Genomic DNA, 12,763 nt, shown 5'->3' with positions numbered 1-12,763 from the left:
AATTTATCTTTTTATAAATCCAGGTAAGGTACCAAATTATATAAATAATAGGCATTCAATAAATGTTGAAAATTGAACTATACTAGGTATTCTGAGTACTAGAAATCTAATTAAAAAAACATTGCCTTTTCCAACATTACAGTCTAGCATGGAAAGACTATCTTACATGGTGAAAATTATAGGGCAATATAATATGAAGGAGACTGTAGATTATTTTTAAAAATATTATTAATTAAATACCTAGCTTCCAGGCCCTGCTGTAAGTATTTTTCTTGAATCAATGCCTGTAATTGGGATACCTGGGTGGCTCAGTGGTTTAGTTCCTGCCTTCGGCCCAGGGTGTGATCCTGCAGTCCTGGGATCGAGTCCCACGTCAGGCTGCCTGCATGGAGCCTGCTTCTCCCTCTGCCTGTGTCTCTGCCATTCTCTCTCTCTCTCTCTCTCTGTCCCCTGAACAAATAAGTATTTTTTTAAATGCCTGTAATCCTCACAATTCAGTGAGGAATGTTCTTAGGGAATTCAAGAGTATAGGTACTTTCATAAGGATGTCAAGGTTACAAGTGATAGAATCAGGATGCGAACCTAGACTCTGTAAGTGAAGGAGAGTAAGAATGGAGTGAATAGTTTGTACTGTGAATCCAAAGTGGTGGCGTCCTAGAAATGGTGGCATGTGGATTTTCTCTTGTGATAGAATCCATCACATAGAGAAGAGTAAAGCACACCAGGGCATAGTGTGGACAATAAAATTAATTTTTAAAGATTGTATTTATTTATTTGACAGAAAGCACAAGCAGGGGAAAGCAGGAGTGGGAGGGGGAGAAGCAGACTCCCCATTGAGCAGGGAGCCTGATGTGGGTTCGATCCCAAATCCCTAGGATCATGACTTGAGCCAATGGCAGATGCTTAACTGACTGAGCCACTCAGGTGCCCTGACATCAAAATTTTAATCTTAGCTGCTGATGCCATTACTAGGAAAGTTGGGAGGAGGAGAAGGTTTGAAGCAGTAGGAGTTAGGGAGTAGACTTTGTAAATGCATCTCAGATACCTTATTAGATTTTTTTCTTCTTTTATTCTCAATGGCTCAAATGGAAGCCATAACTCCCTGAGAAAATTCTAGTTCTTTTGGCATCAGGCACAAGTTCTCCTTAAAAGCTATTAGACTCTCTCTGTCAGTTAGTTTTATTTTCGTGTCCAGACCCTTTGCAGTATTTTCTAAGTACCTGTGTGCACATGTTGGTAACTCCAGAATCTATCTTAATAGTGTTCTGTATCACACAACCGATAATACACTTATTTTATTTACTCCCATTATGAAGTCTGTTGCCAGTATTTCAAGAGTTTTTCACCAGCTTTACGGTTGTCGGACCCCAGGAAGAAGAGACTGTCTTTCTTTGTTATGGGATATGTACCTTAAGAGGTGTGTGAGAGTCAAATGTCTGAAAGTTTAGTAATAGACTTCTATAAGGGGATTTGGCAAACAAAAACTATCTCAAGCTATGGTATAATTTTACCATATGTATGTGCATCATGTCTTAGATTAAAATAAAAATTAGAATACATTTCTGAAGAATTTTTAGCTCAATGTATTCTTTTAGGCCATTTGAGGTTGCAATTTTGGGAAAAAAATAAATTTTAACATCAAAGATAATGCTTCCTCCATGTTTCCCTTTATTTGTTGGTTGAATATTTGCAGAGCACATGCTCTGTGATAAGTGCTGCTTTAGGCACTGGGAATATGGAATTGAATAAAATAGACAAGTTATCTGGGCTTATGAGTTTACAGTCCGCTGGTGAAGACAGGCAACAAATACTAGCCTTTGCAAGGGACTTGAGTAGAATGTTGCAATAATGTTGACGGTGATAATATCTTTCTGTTGCTTTTTAATATCAATAGAAATTTAATAACTGCTATTTTTCTAGATTAACATTTCCCTAGCAAGCTGTATTCTTATCAAAAGTTAGATGGACGGGAGTAGTTTACCTTTAGGTTGCAGGGAAATCATGTTTAAAGCAAGAACTTTGAAGTTCTCTTTAATTCTTCACATACTAAACCACACATTTAGACCCAAACATCAGTTGCATATAGTTCCACAATATTATGTATATTCTTTGGTATACTGTTTTTCTTGGTAGTTTCCCTAACGTACAATAAATTAATGTCAAAGAAATGTGCCCTGGAGACTAAGAATATTCTTTATCCGGCCTGCCTAATAATGCTATCTTTGCTTTAGTTTTTGCCATCCCTAGTGTCAACACTTTCATTTTTCTATTTGTAACATTTTTAGAATGCAACTAAGTTCAAAATACAACAAATATCCATATTCTTGCCAAAAAAAAAAAAAACGCTGCTAAAGATGCCACTTAAAAATCTGACATTACTGAGTACATGCCAAGCACTATCCAACAGAAAATTATATAACATCTCTAAAACAGGAAATTTTGACTGGTAGACCATACCACCATGCAAAACCATAACTTAGCACCAGAGAGGTGATCTAGGGTTGTAGCAGATTGCAGGCTAAATATTTTTTAAAAATCAAAAGTAGTTTGTCTTGGGGTTAGAAACAAAACAAGCTAAAAATAAACATGAACATTAAATTAAGCAGCTCCAAATTGTAATCCTGACTCTCTCTTTGTACCTTTGAGTCATCAACCTTTAGGTTTACTATTAATATCATAAATGATGTGGATATTAAACAAATTAGAGCTTTTGGCAAAGAAACTATCATGTAGCGAATGCTGACTAGTTTCCCTTACCTTTGGCCTGTGCTTTGCCCCTCACCCCTAACACCATGCATATTAAAATCAGCAAGGGGACTTAAAATACTGCCAAGAACCCACCCAAAGCAATCAGTCTCCAGGGATAGGGCCCGAATGAGTCTGCTTTATAGCTCCCCAGGTGATTCTGATGTGCAGCCAGGCTTGGGAAGTACTGTTCTTTCTCTCTTCTTTCCTATGAATAGGATTTAGGGTATGTACAGAGAAGCCTCTTCTCTTCCTGTGACTTGCAAAGGACTTTGATGAAGGAAAGGAGGAGCAAGTGAATTATCTCTGCTGTCCCCAATAACAGCTTCTATCTTTATATGTAGCACAACCTCTAATGTCTCATCGTATGGATTTGGAACACATGCATCAAAATAACTCTGGGTTCTAGTGAAAAGTACAAAGGATTGAGCCCAGCCCCAGATCTCCTGAATCAGAATTTCAATATGAGTGGTGTGGGTGCAGAAATCCCATTTTTTTTAATTAAGCACCTTAGAGAATTTCATGCACCTAAAGTTTGTGATTCACTCTTGCAAGTTAATGCCCTAAGCTTTTTTGAGTAATTGTTTTTTTTTTTTTCTTTTCTTTCTCAAATTTTCCTAACCTGGAAAAGATCTGTTGTGTGGGCAGAAACATATTGTGTTTGTTATTGAATAATTTCTAATTAGAATATGATCTAGCTCAGGAAAGTAATCAGAGAAATTAAAGAAAGAGGTTCTTTAGAGTATGGAAATCTTCTAGCTATTAAAGCTCAGAGATAAGTGTATTTCATGAGCCATTTATTATCTGATTGACCTAACTGGTTAAATCTGTCAGAAACAAAATTAGATTCAAACATCTTTTTTGTTGTTGTTTTCTTTTCTTTTCTTTCTTTTCTTTTCTTTTCTTTTCTTTCTTTTCTTTTTTTCCTTTCTTTTCTTTTCTTTTTTCTTTCTTTTCTTTTTTTTTTCTTTTCTTTCCTGTGTGTGTGTAGTACTCTAACAGATTTTATACTAGGTCTCACTTGAAGAGCCAGTGATCCCTTTTGGTTTCTATTTTACCAACATTTTTTTTTTTCAGGAAGGCCTTCCTTGATCTTTGGATTCACAAGGCTAGCTTACTATAGGTTTTCCAGCACCCAATGCCATGCTCATAATTTCTTATTGTTATCCCTTGTGTAATTGTCTGAACTCCCCACTAGGCAGGGAACTGTGTGAGTACACATTCTCATTTGTCTTGCTCACCATGGTTTTTCCAACTCTATGGGGGTTCCAAACCCCATGGAGGCACCCCTTGAGTGAATGAAAACTGCTGTAACCCCCTATGAAAAGTTTGAAAGCATTTGAGAATGTAGGCACAAAGTAAGAATGTTTTCATGAGGCTACTGACCTTTAAGCATTTCTGCAGAGAAGCAGCACCTACTCCTCTAAGAGATAAATTATAGTCATTCTATGTAGCAGTATTATACCTCTTCACCACATTTGGCGATGTTTGGGTTTTTGTCATTTAATCTTCTACTGGTTTTGAGTGCCATTTGTAGCCACTTTTATGTAAATTGTACCAATTGTTTCTTGTAGAGGAAAATCCTTAGTTCTGTAGTCTTATTGATTCTTGATTTTTTTTTCCCCAAGCATATTTGATGTTCAGGCAGCCAGAACAATCTGACACAGCCTGAGTTGTATATACATGCGACATTACCAGTAAAGCTTAAAAGGGATCTAGGAAGTAACCAGGTAGCTAAGCCCTGTATTGCATTACCAATTTTGCTATCATCTTTTATGAGAAGCATTTTAATACATTGTTTCTTTTCATATTTCAATTTCTTTTTTAAAATATTTTATTTATTTATTCATGAAAGACACAGAGGGACAGGCAGTGACACAGGCAGAGGGAGAAGCAGGCTCCCTGAGGGGAGCCCAATGTGGGACTTGATCCTGGGACTTCAGGATCACATCCACCTTGGCCAAAGGCAGACGCTCAACTGCTGAGCCATTCAGGCATCCCCACATTTCAATTTCTATCCTTACTTTCCAAGACTTTTTTAGGTAACCTATTTTTTAAAATAAATCATCATCCCTAAACACATGTCAAATATAACAAGCGTCATATTTACCACCCTATTCCAGAACACTAAAAGAGCAAATGAGATTGAAGCTAATACCTCTGAGAAAGAAATGCTGGATTAATTCGGTGACTTATTGTGTTTTATGATCCTTAGTTTACATACCATTAGCTAATAGTCCAGCTAGCACACCTTCATTTTTAAGCTTAAGTGTGAGGGGTGACAAATTTTATGCTGATTACTGTATTTATTTTTTTGAAAACTAAAATAAAGTAAAAAAGAATTGGCCAAGTTTTTATTAACTACAAACTTTTAATCTTGAAAGAATGCCATGTTAAATATTTTAATATAACAGACAAAGTGGAAAACCGTTATGTGTAATGTTTAAGCATGTCTGATTACCAAAAAGAAAAAAAATATATATATACTTATTTATAAAACTGGCTGCCTTTGAAAGTAAGAAAACTTGATCCACGCCAGAATGTTATATCAATCAGTTTTTATTTTTTAAAAGTCTAGTTCTACAACACACACAAAAATTTTTCATAAAATTAGTTATTATTGATTTTTTGTCTGAATGTCTCCTTTAATTGCTATTGCCTATTTATTACCGTGCGGGAAACCATTAATTTGTATCTTTGAATATCTCATTCAAATATGACAACAGTCATCCATGTCCCCTCTCAGTTGTTGTGACTAAACCAAGTTATACTTATTTAGTTTCTTAATCTTCCCTCATAATTGAATCTCTCCAGCTGCTAAATTATTGAGGTTCCTTCAATTTGTCTGCTAAGAAATGGTGTGTGGGGGGGAATTGATGTATTATGTCTTCATTGTCTTATTAAATTGCAAAATGAAGATTGAAATTTGACTGTGTACAGCTATATGTATTTTTTGGTGAAGTTTCTAGTGTTCAGAGTTCTGAGCTTTCATTTGCCCACTGCCATCCATTAATAATTTAAAGCACCCAGAATGCTGAGCCAGAATTAATAATGTGGAATTAAAAATCTTGATTAAAATACAATGTAAAGTTTAAAGCAAGAATACAAGGTATATTTTGGTTTTGGTTGCAGAATTATTTTTATATAATAATTCCAATAATTGAGAGTAATGTTTAATTTCTGTTTTATATCGTGACTATTTGATGATTTTATGTATTTCTTTGACATGATTACTTTATTACACATTCATATTTATGTTTTAAACATCAAAATACCCTGTGTTAGATTCTGACTTTATTTTGGCAATATTATACTAATACTTTAAACTTTTTTAGTATCAGTTTGCCTTTTTTTCAGGGTTATACTGAGTCTTAACTTCAATAGAGAGGGGAAGAAATTAATAAAGTTGATTTAAAACATGTATACAAATAGACCTTGAGTTGTGTTCTCAGATTTAAAATATGGATATATATCTCAAAGGACATTTGTGAATTATAGATTTATAAAGAACAAGATTTAGATATAAGGAATATTTCCTTTTTCAAAAGGTGGGAACATATGTAGCTTAAGGACTAATCACTATCTTATTTATTTCAATCTATAAACAAATTTTTTGTTTGTAAACTGGAAGCTACTCAATTTATAGTACAAAATGAATAGAAGAATATATAAGCTACATCTAATTTTTCCCTAGAATTTGACAGTAACTGAGTCACTATAACATTGGATCAATACTTTTTACAATATTTACAACAGACCTTGGTCCTGGGCTTGTATATGACATTTAGGACTTCAATATTTGTTTATTTTTTAACATTGTAGCAGCATTAACATTATTAAGCAAATAAGGACAATTGAGGAGGTGGTCATTGTTTAAGGCAGTCCATTCTAATCTCTAGAGAACTGAGACCCGATTCAAATCACAGTTCCAAGAGCATGGTAATGGCAAGTTTTAACTGCTAAGATTTAGTCTCCTCAACTTCAAAGTGGGGGCAATAATACATTATAAATTCGTTGTGAAGATTAAATAAATTTGTACAAATTAGTCTTTATTCATTATGCAGTTTTTCAAATGATGAGAAAGATCTTAACGTAAGTTAGGTTCCATGGTAAATAGTATGGTTGCAGACAATTATACTCAATGGAAATAATATGACATAATAATCTTCTGTAGGAAAAAATAAACTACGCACAAGAAAGAGACAGTTTGCATGGTGCAAACCCAGGTATGAAGAGTCCATAGGCCATTATAGACGATCATTCCCGCATGTGCCAATGCTAGTCTTAAATAATCAAACATTGTTTCTTAAAGTGTTGTAGAATGGAAAACTTTGAGTAATGTTGTTTTAGTTATCCAATCTGCTGAAACGGACTTAGGAATTAAAAAAAAAAACTATCAGAAGGAATATCAAAGATGATGAGTGTGCAGAACAAGGTCTATGAAAAATTATTCACCAAGAAAAATAAAAGGCAGAGATGAGATGTAATCATCTGCAGAAATGTGAGGCCCAGAAAAGAAGTAACAAGATGCTTTTCTCATCTATTGTCATTTAATATCTCCTTTCCTGTTCAAATTTTATGAGAATTGTAGCTTTATGCTCATTGTGGTTTTTAAAGAGCACCACTTGTTCCCTAAGGATGTCTAAGAGAGAAGATTACGCTATTTTTCTTTGTTTTTCAGGAACAATTCAATGGTAATGAGCCCACATTCTTCAGTATGTAATTTTAGGAACTTCCTAATCATGTAGACCCAGGACAAGCATGAGGTCAAACAAATGATTTCAAATCCTGAATTTATCGCTACTCATGCAATTTTATCTCCCATATCTATAAATTGTGAAAGAGAGTAGGATATTTGGGATAAGCTAATGATTTATACATAAAAAGCTCTTAGAACAGACCCTGGCATATTAAGTCCTGGAACAGGTTTGCCGCACTCTGTCCAGGATACCAGGTCAGGCTCACTCCCAGTCCCCACTGTCCATGATGCCTCCTTTGGCCAGGCCTTGTTCAGTGTCCTCCCCATTTTCCTTCCAATGATCTGTGTTCCACTTCCCCCGCAAGGCCCAGCCTTTTCTAGTCTGAGAAGCAGGTAGAGGAAGGGAATGCTCACAAGGACCATGGAAGTTATAGAACACTATACACTGGAATGATGAATAGGAATTTGTCAAGTGGAAGAGAGAATAGGAGCAAGGACTTACAAGGGTAGGGAATAATTTATGCAGAGAATCTGTGTTGAACAAGAACATGGAGAATTCATAGGTTAGTGCACTTTAACTTTAAAGTGAAAGGTAAGGACAAGAGATAAGGCAGGGCACAGATCATAGAGAACCATGCACGTCATTGATATGGATACGCCTTTTATCCTGAAAGATTTGCAGTCATTGACTGAATTTAGGTAGAAGAGTGAGTTTATCAAATGTCTGTTTTAGAAAAATTACTCTTAGTTGCTTTGTAGAAAAATCAATTGAGATGGCATTTTCATTAATCTAAGTGAGGAAAGATGACCTGAACCAAGGCTCTGACAGGGTAGGTAGAGAATTCAGATAATATAGTGGTTGACAGCATATCTAAAGGAAGAGAGGAGGAGTCAGAGATAATGATCATATTTTCAGGTGGGAAAATGGGTTAACGTTTATAATATTTGCAAGGATATCAACTCTGGGAATATTTGCAAGGATATCAACTCTGGGACAGGGAGCAGACTTATGCAGAAGATCATAATTTCCGTGTTAGAAATACTGAATTCAAGTTGACTGTATGATATTCATAGGGAGACATCCAAGCATAGAAAGGATACAAGATTTTGAAGTTCAGAAGACCTTGTGTTAAAAATAGAGTTTGGGGAGGAAATAGAAGCTGTGTAAAAAAAAAAAAAATTATACCGTTTGCCTAAAAACAAAATTGAATACAACCAAAAGCATATATCCAAGCATTCCAATGAACAGAGTAATTAAGAGTTTGAAATGCTGTTAATAAAAACAGTAATTTGAGTACCTGAATGTGTTCTGGTGTATTTAGAGTCAGTATCCTGCACTACAGGGATTAATTGGCTCTGGGCATATACTTTGACTTCCTCAGGACTAGTATCATGCCTTATTCTGTGGTAGGCCTCAAAGTATCCAGCAAAATGCCTTGTGACATATATATGTGTGCATGTTGACTGGCAAATTTTCTTTTTCTTCTAACTTGGGCAGAAAAGGAACTCTGCTTCCATCTGGTCACTGGAAGAGTTTAGCCGACAACCACTGAGTCACAGAGCCATAAATTCTAGGACTAAATCAAAGTGAAATGAGAAAATATTTCAAGTTTCCATATGCTCCTATACTGAAATTCAATATAGAGGTACATATTTTCCCCTTTCCCCAAATAGAGGAGTCATTCCCAGTTATCTGGTATTTTCAGCTGCCCTCTCATATGAGTATAAATGGACCATGTTAATGAATACCTGCTAGACAGTTTTTTAGGTGAAATCAACAGTAATAAAGTTATTTCAGCAATTACTTACTACCATTTTCTTTGAACCTTTGGTTTCCCAAGGTTTTATTTCAGAAATCATTTTTTCATCTATTTAATATTCCATTCTTAGAAATTAGAGCATCAATAAATTGCTGTTGGCTTTCCTTTGAATTAAATTATGTTCATTCTTAGAATGTATTTTTCCCTCCATTTATCTCATGTGTTTTTGATGGTGTACCTCATAGAAAAACTCACTATAATAGGAAGGAGGCACCCTGGAAGAAGGAAGAGAATATACCATTTCATTCCATTTTGTGTGAATCAGCCAACTAAATACAAATGAACTCTGAATGAAACTGCCAGCAACTGTTTGCTTTTGTTTGATTAAAACTTATTTCTAGAATTTAATATTTAATATCAGAATTTGGCACAAATGTAATACCAGAGTTCAGTATCAGAATTAGAATTCTGCCATTTTTAGGCTCAAAAATAATTATGACATTTTCAAAGAGTAAAGTCCCTAGTTATTGACGTCAGCTATGCAAATCTATACCATGGTTACCTAGCATAGTATTTCTTAATTTATTTGCAGTTGACTCCAATTTTACCTGACCTTCTTCCACTAAAAAACAGATTGTAAAATTGAGATACAAACTAATGTTGGAAAAGAGTAGAGTCCTAATGACCAATTTATTTATACTTTCAATTACATATATAAATTTATAGATGTCATTCTTTCTCTGGATTTGGCATATTTTTCCTTGTAGAAATACAATTAACTTGAGCATATGGGACACTTATACCACAGCATGGACTAAAAAATTCAAAAGGACATAATTGGAATACTGAGAAACAGCATGCTTGTATAAGCATAGTAAAAATTCAAGAAAATAATTTTAGCCTAATTTATGTTCTAAACATTTAAAAGACGAAGTTGACGGAGAAAACCATTGGAATTCAAACTTTTGCCTTCAGGTTATGTGTTGAAATTCATTGATAAAGCAGTCCTTGTAAAAGCATAAATCAAATGTATAAAATCGGAAAGAATGTAATGAAATAATGGCAGAAATTCCATTTTTCCTATTGCATTACTATGGTTACCTTGTGAAAGACACAAAGCCTTTTTAAAATTAAAGTCTTCCAAGTGTTTACAAAAGTAGTTTACTGTGGCTATCAAAAATCGTATGGAAATTTACATTTCAATCAGTCTTTTATACTAGAGACAGGGATGATATTTTCATAATAAATTTTCACAGCTGGTTTAAAAATAAGTCAGGTGACATGCTTATTCTATTGCTAAAATACACATTTTTTGAAGTTGAAAAACTGCTGGTTTAAAATATAAAGGTTTACTGAATTAAACTTTGATCAAAGGAAGTTTTCTAAGTTTTTTATGAGAAACGCTACATTTCTAGCATTAATTGGAGCCATTCACAATATAAAATGAAAGAAAATAGCCTATTATATATCATTTTAAATCTGGATTTTAAAGATCTCAAGCTGTTTAACATTGTAGTGAGTTTTGTTTTCCTAAATAGATTCCCTTATCTACATATAACATATATAAGCAAGTGATGCACAACAAAAGTAATAGATATTTATTGCAGGATACAGATCGTGTATGTGTTTGTGATTGATGTGTATACATTATTTTCAGCCTTATCTATATATGCAGTGTAGAACGTGTTTGTTTTTTCTGGAGCTGTGTGATTAAGTGGGGACAGGATAGTCTTTTGAGGGAAACTGACCTCAATTTGAATCCTGGATCTGCTACTTACTAGCTAGTTAATCTGGAGAAATCACCTATCCTTTCCAATGATCCTTATATATAAAAGTGAATAAATCCTTAGCTAGATTGTATGGTGAGGAATAGTGATGATATATGCAGAGTGCTGAGAATAGTGGTTAGCACATATAATGCATCTTATTTGTGTATGCAAATATGACTTCTGAGATCAAGGCAAGTAATAACAGAAGTAGTTTTTGCAACACCCATAGGTAGGCCAGGAAATTCCTTAGGGAAGAATTAGGTGAAGAATTAGGTTGCAAAGAGAGTGAGACACTTTAATAGTATCTATAGTAGATTCTGAGTGTTATTTATTTTTTTTAAAGAGAACTAACAAGGGAGAAGGAACTGGAAATAATCAACAGGCAAGACGTGATCTTGAATACTATGTATACTGGGTAATGGTTTTGGTGAAGAAGGTGGTAAATTAAGAATTTATCCATCATTTAGTAGATTAGAATTTTATCATTATTTGCCCATGGTGGATAGAGGTCTAGGAGGTGTTTGACAGCAACATTTCTTTCCATGGCCTCTTGATTGAAACATTTTTTGAAACATAGGTATAATGGCTTTGTGTAGTCAGTGGTTCTAGAAAGGTAAATTTCTAACAAAATGACAGTGTAACTGTGGTTTCTAGAATCAGATAAAATGAGTTGAAATTCTCACAGCAGTATAGCCTAGTTGTTAGACACTCCATAAATTAAATTCCATGTGCCCCAGTGTCTTTAGTTATAAAATGAGATATGTACTTTCACTTTCATCATTATTGTGAAGATTAAATGATGACTTCTGTCTTTGGGTTGCTTTGGCTCAAATTCCTGTGGCACTCATTAACTCTTATTTGATTTTGGAAAAGTAACTTAACATTTGTGCCTCATTTTTTGTGTGTTTTATTTTCCATCCTACAAAATTGAGATATTAATAACACATACCTAATGTAGTAAGGATTAAATGTGTAAGTCAATATAGAGCCTTTAGACAAATGTTTGGGACCTATTTCATGCTTAATAGCTATAGATGCTATTATTAATACAAACACATGAAGAGATCATATACTATGTGTATGTCATGGGTGTGTGAGAACATCTAGATATGTGTGTATATGAGTATATGTATATGTACAAATTGGAACTAAACCATTTGTGTTAGGAAGAAAATTGACAAAAGAAAAATTGAAATTCTTATGTTATACATTACAGTGTTTTTACAGAGAACTTGGATACAGAGTACCCAGCAATCAAGTGCCTCTGTTTAAAAATGTCTACATTCCTGTATCATTTACTGACTCTGCTTTAAATCTCTGAACCATGAACTGTAAATATGCCAAGTCAGTTCTAAACCAGAGATCCTACTATTGAAGTTTAATTGGTAGAATTGATCATTTCAGACTCTTTTAGCATTCTCTTTAAGAATTGGTGAAATGCTTTACAAAGAAAAAAAAATATTGGTCTATATCTCATAGATAGAAATGAAATTATATTATCAGAGATTAAATGCAGGCATAGAACAGGAGAGATTTACAATCAATCTGTTGACATATTACTCTTTTACTTAAAAATAAAATAATAAAATAAAATAAAATAAAATAAAATAAAATAAAATAAAATAAAATAAAAAATTTCCCCTAACTTTATATGGTCAAGGGCCAACAGCTATGGGAATCAAAATATTGTAAAAGAGTCAAATAATTTAAGATCTTTTCTGGTGAAAACTATAAGTGTAATGCATGACTGTAGTAAAATAAGAATGTAGAATTACTTTCTCATAAATTTT

At 34.0% G+C, this 12,763-nt stretch overlaps 1 protein-coding gene across 1 annotated transcript in view; it reads left to right on the top strand.

The window, feature by feature from the left end:
* Positions 1–12,763, top strand: part of LOC129495604 (low-density lipoprotein receptor-related protein 1B) — a 1,831,349-nt gene that overhangs the window by 436,220 nt on the left and 1,382,366 nt on the right. The gene's annotated exons all lie outside the window — the stretch shown is intronic.

Source organism: Nyctereutes procyonoides, unplaced genomic scaffold (genome assembly GCF_905146905.1).
Source record: "Nyctereutes procyonoides isolate TBG_1078 unplaced genomic scaffold, NYPRO_anot_genome, whole genome shotgun sequence".
Classification (NCBI taxonomy): domain Eukaryota; kingdom Metazoa; phylum Chordata; class Mammalia; order Carnivora; family Canidae; genus Nyctereutes; species Nyctereutes procyonoides.
This window is presented reverse-complemented; position numbering and strand designations above follow the sequence as displayed.